Source organism: Zonotrichia albicollis, chromosome 20 (genome assembly GCF_047830755.1).
Source record: "Zonotrichia albicollis isolate bZonAlb1 chromosome 20, bZonAlb1.hap1, whole genome shotgun sequence".
NCBI classification, from domain to species: Eukaryota; Metazoa; Chordata; class Aves; order Passeriformes; family Passerellidae; genus Zonotrichia; species Zonotrichia albicollis.
In genome coordinates, this window is record NC_133838.1 from 3,348,165 (window position 1) to 3,363,786 (window position 15,622).

Below are 15,622 nucleotides of genomic sequence, written 5' to 3' on the forward strand. Positions count from 1 at the left end.
CATTTGTGAGAGCAACACTATTAATGCTCAGGACGTGTGCCTGGACACTGAACAGAGTATTTGTCACTTTGAAGTTCATCCAGTCACCGACCAGAAAACTGTGCTTGTATATACTGGGAATGGATGTGTGTGTCTGAGGACTGCCTGTGCTGCAGTAAAAGTTGATAGCAATAATGTTGTTCTGTCTAGTAGAAATCATTCTAACTTTTGTATTTGTAGTTTTGTTGAGATTACCGGGTGTGATTTTTCGTACTTGGCCCCAGTGACATCCCACCAGCTGATTCAGGCTAATTACACGATGTATCACAGACTACTACCTACCCCTATTGGGATGAACCTTACATTGGTAAAACAATTAATTAAACACCAAGACCTATTGGAAATCTTGAAAGAAATTCAGGAGAGTGGAAAGAAAACATTAATTACTGTCCAACATGATACAAAGGAGATAACCAGGGTTCTACAGAGAATAAGACAAGATATGACTCATCACTGGTGGGATGTGATCTTTGGATGGTCACCAACTGCGAATGGAGTCCTTAATAAGTTGTGTCACCCCATTGTAGTTTTATTAATATTAGTTGGGATAAGCTTAGGATTGTCTATTATATTGTTAATTTGGAACTGTAAGATGCTACAACAAATAGCTGTACTCACCTCTTTGTCAAATGCACATGGTAAAGCGCTAAAAGACACTTATTGTCATGGAAATTTTCCTTAAGTAAAAGAATTTACTTATTTCCTAGGAAAGGGGGGAATGAGACAGAGTAATCCATCCTGAACTAGGTAAAGTGTCTAGGAGAGGTGAAGGGTCTGTGGAGCTAAAGCTGAAGGAGAGGCCGCATTCCAGAGACAGCAAGGAGACAGAGAAAGAAAAACAGAAAACCGCGAGGTCAATCTGCCCCCGACCTAGGAATTCCTTCGATAAAGAAGAATTAGTGCTAAATGTCGCGTGGAATGAATATGTATGAACTTAATTTGAAACTGTATGCATATGCATTTGGAAGGGGGGATAAAAAGGGGACTCGGAGTCTCCAGGGGTGCGCACGCCTTTTGGGAGGCTTGCGTCCGACGCGCGTCGTAATAAAGGCATACCGGGCTTTACAACTTTTACAAGTTGTGAGGTTTCTTCCTTTCTCCGCAAATCATCTCCACCATTACAGCATAAGAAAACAATATGTTCAAAAATTGAACAATTGGCTGCATTAATCAAAAAGGGGCGTCTCAGAATTCTTGAAGTGGATGGTAGAGAACCTGCTACCATTAGACTGCCTATGGAAAAAGAAACCTTGGACTGGTACCTGATTAACTCAAAGGATTTACAGGAAGCATTATTGACATCATCTGCAAAAGTGGATACCAGCAAATTAGTGCCTAGAGTTTTGCAATGGATGACAGAATGGAACTGGATTACTCGACCCTTGAGAGAAGAATGCCCTATAGAAGGAGCTGTTACAGCCTTTACCGATGCAGGAAAGAAGTCAAGGCGTGCTGCTGTCACTTGGCAAGAAAAAGGATAATGGAAACATCAAATCATCACAGCAGACCCTGCGGATAGTTTACAAACTTTGGAATTGTTGGCAGTAGTATGGGCAGTATCCAACTTACAGGGACCTTTAAATGTGGTTACAGACTCTATGTATGTTGCAGGAGTAGCCAAACAAATAGAGGAAGCAGCAATTAAGGAAGTGAATAATAAACGATTGTATGAGTTGTTGGTACAATTAAGGAAAGCTCTACGGGAAAGAAATGCAGCGTATTCTGTGCTTTGCACTCTCCTCCTGAGGAATTGGACCTTTTTGGCAGTACAAACGCCAGTTTGTCTAACACTACAGCTGGTGGATGGTTTAGCTTTAAGTCTTCAAACCGACCACAAGAAACATGGGCCACCCTAGATTCATTCCTGAATGTGAGTGAAATCTCTCCGCAGCATTACAGTAAATGTAACAGCACAAAAATCACTGCACCAATGAAATTACCCACGGGAATATTTTTAATTTGCGGAGACAGGGCGTGGAATGGCATACCAGCTAGACCACAGGGTGGACCCTGTTATTTGGGTAAACTGTCATTGTTTCATCCTAATGTGTCCTTGCTAATGCAGCTGAGTCAAAATTCAAACAGAAAGAGACGTACATGACTTAGACTGCAGCTCGATAGGAGATCCACAATTTTGGGGCACATTCAAACAAGTGGTTGTTTCAACTATCTTGCCGGGAGGATCTGCCAATAAGGCTATGAATTTAGCAAAACAATTAGGGTGCTGGGCAAAAAGTGAACTGAACAACACATCACAAATCCTAGACATGCTAACCACAGATGTGCAGAGTGTTAACCATGCTGTTTTGCAAAATAGAGCTGCCATAGATTTTTTGTTTTTAGCACAAGGACATGGATGTGAAGAATTTGAGGGAATGTGTTGCATGAATCTGTCTGACCATTCGGTGTCCATTCACAGTAAGATAAAAAAGAACTACAACAGGGACTTCACAATCTGAAGGAAGAAGAAGGTTTAGGAATCGACGAATGGCTTAAAAGCTTAGGACTTGGACCGTGGCTAAGAAACCTTGTGATCTATGCTATAGGACTGCTGGGTGTAATTTTACTGTTTTTGCTGATTTTGCCTTGTGTTTTTAATTGCATTCAAAACATGGTCAGCCGTACAATAGCAAAAACCTGGCAAGCTAATTTCCTTGCACAAGAAGAAAACGGGGGAAATGTGGAGAGCTTTAATGTGGAGAGCTTTATTAATAGTTGGTTAGCTGAGAAAGGCCATGCTGACATATTGCCACTGGTCAAGCTGAGAAATCAGCAGTCAGCAAGCTGAAAGGAGATGTCAGCAGCTTGCAATCAGTGGCCTTGCTGCAACATGAAGAAAGGGAGTAGAGATTAGTCCTGAATATCTCCTAAGAATATGTAGAAAGTATCAAAAGTAGGACCATAGGAATGTAAAAGTAGGTGTAACTGCTGATATGTAACTAACCAATCCTGAGCTCAACTTTTGCAATATGCATGAAGTTAATTACGAACTGTATTTAACCCGCTGTGCTGATCAATAAAATTGGGCCTGTGATGATCAACCTGATGTCCTGGTCTCCTTCCGTCGACACCAAGAAAGGGAGATAACCACATCAAATACTCCCAAAACCCCCCAAGTATCTCCCTGAATCCCAGATTCCCCTGAAACACTTGTAAAAAGTGAGGCTTTAGATGCCTTCAATGAATTTGTTGATTTTTCCCCCAATTTTGACTGTTGTAAGGGATCAAGATCAATCAAAAGAAAATTAGGGCCTTAACAAAGGGATAACTAGCCAAGTGTCTTCCCAATTCAGGTCACTGGGAATGTGGGTCTGAAGGGCTCTGACCAACGTGGACCCTCCAATGGGGGATGGAGTTGGAGCAGCGCACGAAGCCCTTCCTGCAGTTGGGGCACTCGGAGGGCTTCCCTTACCAGTGACGCTGTTGGTGTTTACTGAAGTCAGAGCTGTCTGAGAAGCTTTTCCCACACTGGGGACACTCACAGGGCCTCTCCCCAGTGTGGAAGCACCAGTGCCTGACGAGGGTGGAGTTGTGCTTGAATCCCTTCCTGCAGCTGGGGCAGTGGAAGGGTCTCTCCTCCCTGTGAATCCACTGATGAGGGAGGAGATGGGAGCTGGTCTGAAACCTCCACTGGCACTCGGGACACTTGTAGGGCCTCTCCCCAGTGCGAACGCGTTGGTGGATGGTGAGGGCAGAGCTGCAGCTGAAGTCCTTCCCACATTCCCCACACTCATAGGGATCCACCAGTGTGGATCATCTGGTGGCAGATCAGGGTGCTGCTCTGCCCGAAGCTCTTCCCACACTCCAAGCACTTGCAGGGCTTCTCTCCATCATGAAGCTGCTCCACAGATCACCAGCTCTGAGCTCTGGCTGAAGCTCTGTCCACCTTCCTGGCACAGGGTGGCTCTTCCCTCCTCAGAGCACCCCAGGCTGGGTTTGCAGCCCCTCCTCCTGCAGGGTCTCCAGGGATTTTCCTTCCTGTTCAATTCCTGTGCTGTGGAGTTGCTCAAAACGGCCTCTTCCATGAGGTTCTGCTGCCATGGGGATTTGTCCTCCCTGGTCTCCATCCTCAGCTGCTTGTCTGGGAGAGGAAGGACAAAGAGATGGGATTTGCCTCCATGCCAGAGGGAAGGAGATCCCCCCTGTGCATCCCCAGCAGGATGGCATCAGCAGCAGGGCTGTCCTGCAGCCAGGGGCCGTGTTCGGCTGGGAGAGGGAGCAGAAGAGAAGGGGAAAGGGGCACTGACTTCCTCCTCACCTGCCTATGTGTCCCCAGACATCTTCCTAACAGCCTCCTTCTCCATCCAGCCAAGGTTTGGGAAAGAGAAATCCTGGTTTGGGGAAAAATACAATGTATGAGCACATTGGGTTAGGGAGTTCCTACTGCCCAAGTCCTGGAAGTCACCAGGAATCTGCCACCCATATAAACCTCCAAAACACCAAGATTCAGGGACCCAAAATACACAAATGACCAAGATGAAGCAAAAACACCCAGCCCTGAGTTTCCTCTCTCTGATCCCTCAACTTTGGGCTCCTGGAGGGCCCCCTGTCTGGGTTGCTCCAGGTCAAGTTTGTATTGATGTTCCCCCCCCGTAGAAATGTGGATGCTCATTTCTGCAGGCACCTTTTCACAACCACGAGCTCCCCCTGGGTCACATCAGGGTTCACCACTTGTAACCAGCAGTCCCCAAAGGGGTAATAATTAGCATTGACTCCATGATTCTCAGAAGGCTGATCAATCACTTTACTATACTCTACTTATTAAGAAACCCATCGCTCTTACAGAAAGTCACCAGACAGGTGGACTCACTTGGTCCTTGAATCCAAACACCATCACCAGTGGCTAATTAATAAATTACCCTTTGGTAAACAAATCTCCATAACACATTCCACATGTTCACAACAGCAGGTGCAGCAAGCGAAGATAAGAATTGTTTATCATTCTTTTCTATGATCTTCTCACTGCCTTCCCCAGGACAATGCCTGGGAAAGTTGTGCCTTGCTCTCTGTGGCCAGAGAGCTGTTGCCACATGTCGGCAGACTGCTTCCAGTCTGCCCTTCCCAGGTGCCCAGGACCTTCTGGGATGGCTCTGGCCTTTCCAAGGGCTTTGAGAGAAGTCTCACAGTGACACTGCCCAGCCTTCTCAACATCCCTGACACCAAAGGCCTTTTCCACATCCTTCAGTGCCAGCTCAGTGCCCAGGACACAGCACAGCCCTGTCTAGGTCCTCAGAGTGGTTCAGAAGGGAGGCAGCTGTGATTTCTCCCCACAGAGCCACCACTCCAATGTCTCTCTGTGCAGTCCATGGTGGTCCTGAGCATTTTCCCTGGAGCCTCCCTGCCCCGGATGTTTCTCTCCATGCAGTCCTCAGCACAGCCAGGCAAAGAATTCAGGTGGTTTCCCAGAGGACATTCCTCTTGAGTGAAGTGGCCTCAAGGCACTGTTTGTGCCACTGGAATTGTGCCACTCCCGGGTGCTGCTGATGGTGTTTGTGCTCACTGGGGTTCATCTCCCCACACACACACATGATGCACTCCTGAAGTCTCCTCAGTACAGAGCTGAGTACACAGCTCAGTACACAGACTGCTGGCCTGGTCAGTTGGTGTCCCTCCGTGCAGGGACAAACAACCTCCTGCAGGTGAGGGCAGAGGCCAGTGCTGGCAATGGTGGTTGCAGAGGCTGGTGTGGGACAATTGCCCTGGCTGTCCCCAGAACAAAGACACAGCCCAGGCCCTGCTCTGCTGCTCCCTGAGGGCTATCCCGGGAGCTCTGGCTGTGCCAGGACACTGCTGTGAGCCCCCCTGCACACTCCCCCCTGCCCCAGGCACTGGGCTTTGCTGTGCCAGGGCATTCCTGGGGCACATTGCTGACAGCAGGAAATGGAGAGAGGGCAAAGCCTCCCTGCCCTCAGGAGATGCCCTTTGCTGATGGAGCTGCTGTGCTGGAGCCCAGCTGTGTCCCAGCAGTGCCCATGGCCTGTCCCTGCCTGTGGTCACAGCATGGACACGCAGCAGGACAGTGACCAAGCTGCCAGAGCACTCCAGCCTGGCACCCACGGAAGGGCTGGGAAAGAGAGTGTGGACTTGGGAAGAGCAGCTCTGAAAGGACCAAGTGCTGCTGCTCCCTGCCAGTGCTGCTGTGCTGGGACCCTTCCCTTTCCCCCCTATAACTTCATGCAGGTCCCAGAGTTGGGATCCCAGAAAAACAGGGCTCTGCAAGGTCGTTTATTTTGTTCAAACAAAGCAATAGTACAGATCCTGGAATACAGAGCTTCTGGATCCAATTCAAGAGGCAGACAGGGAATTAGGTGAGGGGTTAATAGAAACATTTAATTGAGCACATTATGGCAAGAACAACCCATAGGCATCACCAAAGACCTGAGAAGGAAGAGACTGGGCCAGTCATGAGTTCAATTCTGAAAACTAAGCAGCAGAAAACAAACGCTTTTTTGGTTCTGAAAAGTACCCAGTCATCTTTGTTCTCAGGCATCCTTGAGCTCCTGGTTCCTCAGGCTGTAGATGAGACGGTTCAGGTCTGGAGGCACCACCGACTACAGAACTGACAGTGCCAGATCCAGGGATGGGGAGGACATGGAGGGGGGCTTCACGTAGGCAAATACTGCGGTGCTGATAAACAGGGAGACCACGGCCAGATGAGGGAGGCAAGTGGAAAAGGCTTTGTGCTGTCCCTGCTCAGAGGGGATCCTCAGCACAGCCCTGAAGATGTGCACATAGGAGAAAACAATGAACACAAAACAACCAAATAACAGAAAAGCACAAACTATGAGAAGCCCAAGTTCCCTGAGGTAGGAATTGGAGCAGGAGAGCTTGAGGATCTGTGGGATTTCCCAGAAGAACTGGCCCAGGTTATTGCCATGGCACAGGGGCAGGGAAAATGTATTGGCTGTGTGCAGCAGTGAATAGAGAAAGGCACTGGCCCAGACAGCTGCTGCCATGTGGGCACAAGCTCTGCTGCCCAGGAGGGTCCTGTGGTGCAGGGCTTTGCAGATGGACACGTAGCTGTCGGAGCACATGAGGATCAGGAATGAAAGCTCTGCTGTGATAAAGAACATAAAGAAAAAGACCTGTGCAGCACATCCTGTGTAGGAGATGTTCCTGGTGTCCCAGAGGGAATTGTGCATGGCTTTGGGAACAGGGGTTCAGATGGAGCCCAGGTCGCTGAGGGCCAGGGTGAGCAGGAAGAAGAACATGGGCGTGTGCAGGTGGTGGCCGCAGGCTACGGCGCTGATGATGAGGCCGTTGCCCAGGAGGGCAGCCAGGGAGATGCCCAGCAAGAGGCAAAAGTGCAGGACCTGCAGCTGCCACGTGTCTGCCAGTGCCAGCAGGAGGAAGTGGCTGATGGAGCTGCTGTTGGACATTTGCTGGGGCTGCACGTGGGGACCTGTTCATGGAGAAAAGGACAGTGAAGGGTTAGAGGAGATCCCTGTAACCAAAATCAAAGCCATTTCCCATACACTCTCCTTTGTAACACACACGGACATGCTCTTGTGTTTCAGAGTTCTGATGTTTTCTTTTTAAGCTCCTTCCATGTACTTCCTGGTATTCTTGGATATCAGAAACCCTCAGCGTTTCTGCTGCCCTCTGGTAGAACAGAGTGATTTCCCTGAGGCAAGGCAATGAGTGGAGACTGGGGGCAGATGATCTGTCACTTCATTCTGTTTGCAGCTCCTCTGGGCTTTCACTTTTCTCAGGTGGAGGATGTTCAGACTCCCACGTTTCTCTTAAAAACCTCCAGGTACTGCTGAGAGCAGATGGATCCACCACAGCCCAGCTCCACCTTTGTAGCCAAGGACTCACGTTGCTCATTCCACCAACCCAGCAGCATTTTCAGTGTCACAACACCTCTGCCTTTTCTCCATGGATCTTATCACTCAGAGGTGCTCTAGGACAGCTTTGCATGCTGGGGTGAAGCTCCCAGCCTGGACTGAAATCTCAGAGGGACCTGCAAGTGTCCTTGTGATGGCATTGGATGAAGGGAGATGCAGCTCCTTCCCTGGCTGCCCTGCCAGCATTGCCCAGAGCTGGGCACTGGGGACAGCATCACCCTGAGCCAGCTGTGCCCCCTCCAGAGCCCCCAGGTCTGGGCAGCTGCTCCCAGCCCTGTGCTCTGCAGAGGGAACTGGGCCTGGGGCTGCAGAGCTGCCCCACGGCTCTGCTGCAGCTCTGCCTGCACAGGAGGGGCTGCACGCCTTGGAGCCTCGGCCCTGAGGGCAGAGGCTGGGCTGGGGCACAGCAGGGAGAGGGCTTGTTCAGAGGGAGGGGCTGCACTGGAGGGGATCCTGTGGGCATCTCTAAACTCTCCCTGCCCCAGCATTGCTGGGTTGGTTTTCTCTCCTTCCCTGACCTTCTCTCTGCTTCCTGGAGGTTTTCCTCTTGCAGGTGTTCCCTGTGCCTGATCTTCCTGTGCCAGCACTCACAGACTCCAAATCTCTGTGCACTCTCCTTGGCCTGACAGAACCTGCCTGTTTGCAGGGTACTACCTGGGGGCAGGTTCTCTTTGCAGCTTGGGGAAAGGACAGCTCAGACTGAGCCTGATGGCTCCAGCAAAGGTGCTGCTGCTGCTGTCCATGGGCAGAGTGGCTGAAGGCACATTAGGGATCTCCTGTGAACCTGCTGGTCACTAAAAGGAAAAGTTTGGTTGTCTCAGGCACCACTTGTCCAAATTCATAACTAATAATTCATAATCGTCCTTTAATATTTATTCCCCCTCCCTGCCACTCTCCAGTAGTAAGAATCTGAAGACAAAGTCTTAGGAAATTGCCTCATTTTGATCAAAATCCTTGTCTTGGAAATATTCTGTGACTGATCAGAAGCCCTCAGCATGTCAGAGCTTCATGAGCATTTCAGCTCCCCTGCACCAGAAATACCCAGAGTTGTACTCACAGAATCTGCAGGCATTGGGATGTTGCAGCTTTAGGAGATGGCTCCAGGAGCTGCAGCTGCATTGTCCTGCAGCCAGAAGTTCCTGTGCCAAGGGCTGGCAGTGATTGTGCCCCAGGCACTTCTCAGCACCTTCCAAGCCCTGCCTGTTTGAAGCTCTCCGTGCCTCTGTTCTGTGCCCGGGGTGGCTGCAGGCAGTGCCCCAGCCCTGCTGGGCTGTGCACAGGAGCTGCTCCTGGCCAGAGCTGTCTCTCTGCAGCGCTGCCCTTGCCAGGAGCTGCTGCCTCTGGGCCAGGAGCTCGGCCCAGCTCAGCAGCACAGACACAGCACAGGGACTTTATGAGCCTCTGGGCTTTGTGCTCAGGCCCTGAACATCAGTCCCTGAGACAGAGCTGAAGAAACCTCTCCAGAGCTCCAAGTCAGAATCCAACTCCAAAGTTTCTTGGACTTGTAATGGGTCCCACTGAGACACAACTGAGAAAGTGTCCCCAGGCCCCAGGCAGAGCAGAGAACTGGAGGCAGTGATGACAGGTGGGGACAAAGAGAAGCCAAGTCTTGGTGCGCTGGGGCATAGCAGGGTCTGTGCCACCAAGGGCTGGGAGGAGACACCTTGTTCTGGGGCCCTGGGGCCTCCTGGCACAGCCCCAGCCAGGCTGGGCACTGTCAGCCCCTTGTCCTGCCCTCAGAATCCTCCCCTAGCCCACATGCCAGTGGCCTCAAGGATCTGCTGGAAGGAGTCCCTGAGGACCCTTGCTCAGCAATGGCCCTGGGGGCTTCTTAATACTCCCAGGGACTGCAGATTTTTCAAAGGACTTGGGGTTTTGCTTTTGCTGTGCAGTCTCTCAGAGCTTTGTGCAATCATGGCCTCCAATTCTCTGCTTTAATTAGTCCCTGGAGAGGCTTTGTCAGTAACAACACTCAGTGGGGCTCATTAATGCTTCAGGGTACTTCAGTTGTTTTAAGGCACTTGGTGTTTCCTTTTGGATACAGACTCTGTGAGAGGTTTGTGCAATCATGGCCCCAATTATCTGCATTAATTAGTCCCTGGAGAGCTTTGTACTGACACTCAGTGGGGCTCATTAATGCTTTGAGACACTCAAGGTGTTGAAGGTACTTAGGATTTTCCTTTCCACACTGGGTGTCTCATAGGTTTTTGTGCCATCCTGGCCAGCAATTCTCTCCTCCAAGGAGTCCATGAGGAGCCTATATTGGAGAGAGACCCATTAATGCTTTGAGACACTTTGGGGTTTTCCTCTGCCTTTGACTCCTGGCAAGGTTTGTGCAATCTCCTCCCAGGCCCTGAGGTTCCAGGGCTCATCTCCAAATGCACAGTGAAATAAACAAGGCCAGGAGACTTCTTCTCCTTTTTAATGCCTTTATTAAAAGTGATCAGCTCAGGATTGGGCAGCTCGGCAGGGCTGCAGTCCCCGTCGTGTCTCCCAGGGCGACTCAGAGGAGGAGGATGTGCGCAGCTCTGTCCACTAGGGGCAGAGCTGGGGGATCCGGTCCTCGTGGGAGCCTTTAGGGTGTGGTGTCCCCGTCAGATATTGATTTCGTCTCAGTCTCGCTTCCTCCCAGACCTGGCCCAGGGGCTCTCGAAGACAGGGTGAGGATCAACGAAGGTTTCCAGTGTCTCTGAGGCTCAGCACTTGGCTCCTCACGTCCAGACATCACTCCAGTCTCTCAACTCTTAATTGGCTCGTTGTTTTTGGGGTTTTCTCTGTGCGTTTGGAGTTGGGGTCCCAAAAAGCATGCTGGTCCTGGAATCACTTTGCATAACCCCCCCACCCTCTCAGGTGTCTTCACTATTCTGGGAAAAGTACACCTTAGCCTCCTGGAAGGGCCATTAGCTCGCCCTAGCCAGGGCTTTTACTAATACAAAAACAACCATTAACTACAACGACCCGTGATTACAATAAAAAAACACGCGGAACTTTGGCCGGGACAGTGATCTGGCTGCCTTTTTGTAACTTTTTCTCACAAAAAAAAATTAACCGAATTTTTGTTCATAACAGTCCCCCCTCTTTTTCTTTGATCGAGCTGAAATTTTGAGCTCGCATCAACTCACAATTTTTTGTTTTGAATCTACTATAAATTTCTTGTGCACTTTCGTAAGCATGGTTACTTAACCTTGTTACTTTCCTTGGTTTCTTCAGGTTGGTCTGCAGGGCAAATACTATTTCACTAAAAAAGATAAATAAGCATAGTAAAAAGAGCAATCCTCCAAGTACACACACAGCGAGAAAAACCACCTTTTCCCATACATCTTTTCTGAAAATATCCAAATTCTCCCATCCACTAGGATGAAGTGTAGGAGTTTGATCTTGATTATTTACACATGCTAATCTTTTTATTTCGTTTGAAATGTTCCTAATAATTGAATTCTTTATTTTTAATATTGCCTGGAGCTGGATGACTTTGTTCAACACAGATATTGGGATCCAAACTCGGCTTTTACAATTTTGGATTTTCTCAATTTCTATTTCACTTTGCCTGTTCTTTTATTTTCTCCCAAATTATTATATATAGGAACTCCCAAACTTGATCCAGTTTCTTTGGGTAATAAGAAAATTGGTTTTCTCACTCTAGCAATGCAGTTGCCAGATGAGATCAAACCTAGGGGTTTAGAGCTCCCCTGAAATGTGTTCCAAAAGGGGTTTATCTCTTTTCCAGTACACTCATATAAATACTTGTAACAAACAATTTTTCTTACTATTTTCCCTATTTCTTTGCTTTTTACTAAATCTGTCGTGCTTGTTTCAGCAGCATCACATTCCAAGCACAACCAGGCTTCCCCTATAGGGCACTCTCCTAGGAGTGGCTGCCTAAAAGTGGCAGTATTGTATGCTATCCAATACACTCTTATTTTAGTGATAAAGGACCAATTGGGAGGGGTTAACACAATCAGGGTTAAAACTGATGTGGACTCTCGACAAGGAGCTCACTTCCTCCTCATAGAGGGGTTGGTAGCACTCACTGCACAGCTCAGCTGGGCTTCCCAGAGCACCACCAGCAATTAGAGCTATCAGTACTACCCTTCCCAAGAGTCCAGTATGGGTCATCTTGCACAGCCTGCCCACCCGGCCTTGCCTCTTGGGGAATTTTACTGAGGAGAAGCTTCCAAGCTCTTTAGAGTCCCTTCTACCCACTTCTCTGGTTAAACCTCTCTTGGTCTGTTCCCTACCAATTTTAGTTCCCCCCCCCCCCCCCCCCCGGGGAGTGTTCTGTAGAGGATTAACCTGGAGTCTTTAGAATTAAATTGGGGAACTTAAACCAGAATTACTTATTTACAGTCTTAAACTTTTTACCAACATAGTTTACACAAAACAGTCTTGAAACATTTTAAGCAATATTAGAACTCTGATACCAATTTTTCCCATACAGTTCAGTCTTTTTGACTCTTCCTTCTGAGAGTCAACTTTAAATTCTTTGGTCCTTTTATCACACTATACTCAGGTGAATTAATTTGTGATGTGGATGAATCCTTATCCAGTTCCCGGAGGTGAGTGGTATGGACTCTGGCCCAATGCCAGAGGGAAAAACTGGGAGTCTGGCCCAATGCCAGAAGGAGAAAGGGGTGGAGTCTGGTCCAATGCCAGAGGGAAAAAAATCTGATGTTGAATCCTGGTCCAATGCCAGAGGGAGAATGGGGTGCAGTCCGGTCCAATGCCAGAATGCCAGAGGGAAAAAACCTGATGTTGAATCCTGGTCCAATGCCAGGGGGTGAGAGTGATGTGAGTCCAGCCTTTCTCTTTTGGTCTTCACAGTCAAATTTGTAATGAAGAGTACCTGAAATGGGCTTTCCAACACAGGCATTAATGGTCTGCTATTTAATAATTTTATCAAAACTCAGTTTCTCTGTTTAATGTTATTGGTAATTTCTCTTTTTCCATAGCCTGTATGTTTCTCTCATCAACTTCTACATATTCTGTATTTAGCAAGGAGTTGTATTTCTCAGCTAACTTAACTCCCAAAGTACATTTATTCTCCTATTTTTCTGTGTATTTAATTCACTGGTTTTCTGTTCTATTTTTCAGGACCTTATTTATTTATCTCTTGCTTCTGTTTCTTACTTTCACTTACAGCTTAAATACTTCTTTCAACCTTTTACACTTAATTTTTTTTTCCCTTACACCATTCTTTTACACAATACACTTCCTTCTAAGGAGATGTGGTAAAACTTGTAATGGACAATCTACATTACCTCTATTCTAACTCATCTATATTCACTCTCTCATTTCTCATTCACTTTCACACATTCCTTCACACATTTAAGGCACAAACTTATTGCTAGAAAATCTTGGGTCCCTATAGCCCCCCCCTCACCTTGGGGTTGGCCCACAGGTCTCAGTATCTCTGGGCCTCTTGGAAGGGCCCTGACTCTGGTTGCCTCTGGTGCACATTCACCTGCGTGTAACTAAAGCTCTTACAGCTATGGCTCCCTCACTCATCTGGGGAGCACTAGTCTGGTTTGCAAGTCACACACACACACACACACACACACACACTCCCACTGCCCCCTTCCCACCTTCCCAGGAAGTTGAGGCTGACTTTGTGACTCACTCTCTCACACACAACAAGACAACAATAAGGTACCTTTCACTTTCACACCACTTATTACAAGTTTAGTCTTACTGGCCAGTTTTGGTGCTATTGGATATCCTTTCTACGTAGCTGGTTTTTTGTCTAACTTCAGAGGTTACTTTGTTGAGACAGGACTTATCTGCTCCTATATCAACCAAAAATTCTAATTCTTCATTTAGGGGTCCCATCTCAAAGTTTACCAAGGGCTCTTCTAGATGTTGCATCAGGTCCCCTAAAATGTAAAGCCCCTGACCCTCTAATCGTCACCTCTAAGGATCTTTTCTAAATTATCCTGTTCCCTGGCTATTGCCGCATCGAGACTGAGCTTTCTACAAAACCTCCTGACGTGTCCTGGCTCTCCACAGTAATAGCAATGTCGTTCTCTCAAAGGGACTTGAGGTCTCTCCATCCCTCTTGCCCCTGACAGTACAAGAGGCTTATGCTTGCCTCCTCCTGGTGGTGGACCCGCCCACCCTGCACTTTCTCTAGCTACAGCAACCACGATCTTAGCCTTGGCCTTTGCTTTACCTTCCTCCCTCCTTAAATACACCTTCAATGCCTCTCTTAATAACTCATTAATGTCCTTCTCTTGCCAATTTTCCATCTTTTCCAATTTTCTCCTTATATCAGGCCAAGATTTGGTAACAAATTGGACTTTTAGTAGCATTTGACCTTCTAGGGTGTCTGGGTCTATTCTAGAGTACAACTGGAAGCTCTGCTTTAGGCGGTTAAGCCAGGCAGCAGGAGATTCATCTTTCTCCTGTGTACCCTCAAATGCCAATTGGGTATTAGTTCCTTTGGGAACTGACTCTTTGATCCCCTGTATTATCAAATACCTATATTCCATCATGGCCTTCCTCCCCTCCTCCTGGTTAGGGTTCCAGCTGGGATCCTTTAGTGGCAATTTCTGTTCACCTGATGGCACCTGGGGTCCTGGACGGTTCTCTTTCTCCCAAATTCTTATGCCAGCCACCCTAATCATCTGGACCTCTTCTGGGGAAAATAATAAACTCAGGATGGAATTCATCTCCCCCCAAGTGTAGATATTTGGACCTAGAAATTGATCCACTTGGTTGGCTATGCCCACTGGGTCCTCAACTAAATGCCCCAACTCTTTCTTGAATCCTCTCACCTCAGAAGCAGTTAGGGGAGCATTCACAAAGCCAACACCTCCCGCTACTCCTCACATAGGAACCTCTCTGAGGGGAAAGAGTCTCTCCGCCTTGGAGGTCTTGGATCTGGTGCTACAGTACAACCCATCTTCAGATGCCAAACTACTTTGAGGGATATCTGGGTTACCCTGAACTTTCTGCCCATCAGCAGGTGTATTTGCTGATAGGTGTTTATCGGGGGAGGAGGCATTTGTGCCCCAACTAGGAGGAGGTAAAGGGACAGCAATAGGAGGGGGAGAAGAGCCTGAGTGAATATTAAGTGGAGCCGGAGAAGGGGTGGAGAATGCAGCAAGTGGAGTAGGCACTTGTGGTGATACAGAAGGAACTGGAGGAGCTGAAGGGGGTTGTGAGGGACTGGTTATTGGAGGAGATACTGGGTTTATCATAGCGGAAGCTGAAGAGGTAGAAGGAGGAGTTTGAGCAGGTGGTAATGAGATGGCAGACGGGGGAAGAACTGGACCTGCCATTTGAGGTGCTTGAAGAAGAGGGTTATAAGGTGGAGGGGCAGAAGGAGGCAAATAATCCAGGGGATCCCATCTTTTACTATCCTATCATCCCCTCCTTCATTCCCCTCTTTCTTCCTCTGTACCTTACAAATTCGCACTCCTTCATCCCCAACAGCGCTCTTTTACCAGCAAGCTACATACAATAATTGCTCAGGATCAGTATCCCCTGGAGCTGTCAGATAATTATTTAATTGTTGGCACATCCACTTATCCTTTGTCCCACACCAAGGCCATCCTCCTTGCAACTCTAATTCCGGCCACACTTCCATACAATAATGGATCATTTTCACTTTATCTAATCCCTCCATGGCCTCTATAGAATCCCATTTTACTAACAGTTCTCCTAAGGGACTATTGGGAGGTATATACCTCAGTCTCTTAACGGTCTTTTTACTATTACACCCTTTTTACAGGTCTTAA

The 15,622-nt window shown here is 48.1% G+C and overlaps 1 protein-coding gene across 1 annotated transcript in view; it reads left to right on the forward strand.

The window, feature by feature from the left end:
• The window catches only part of LOC141731339 (uncharacterized), a 796,170-nt gene that overhangs the window by 600,471 nt on the left and 180,077 nt on the right, over nt 1–15,622 (forward strand). The window lies entirely within an intron of this gene.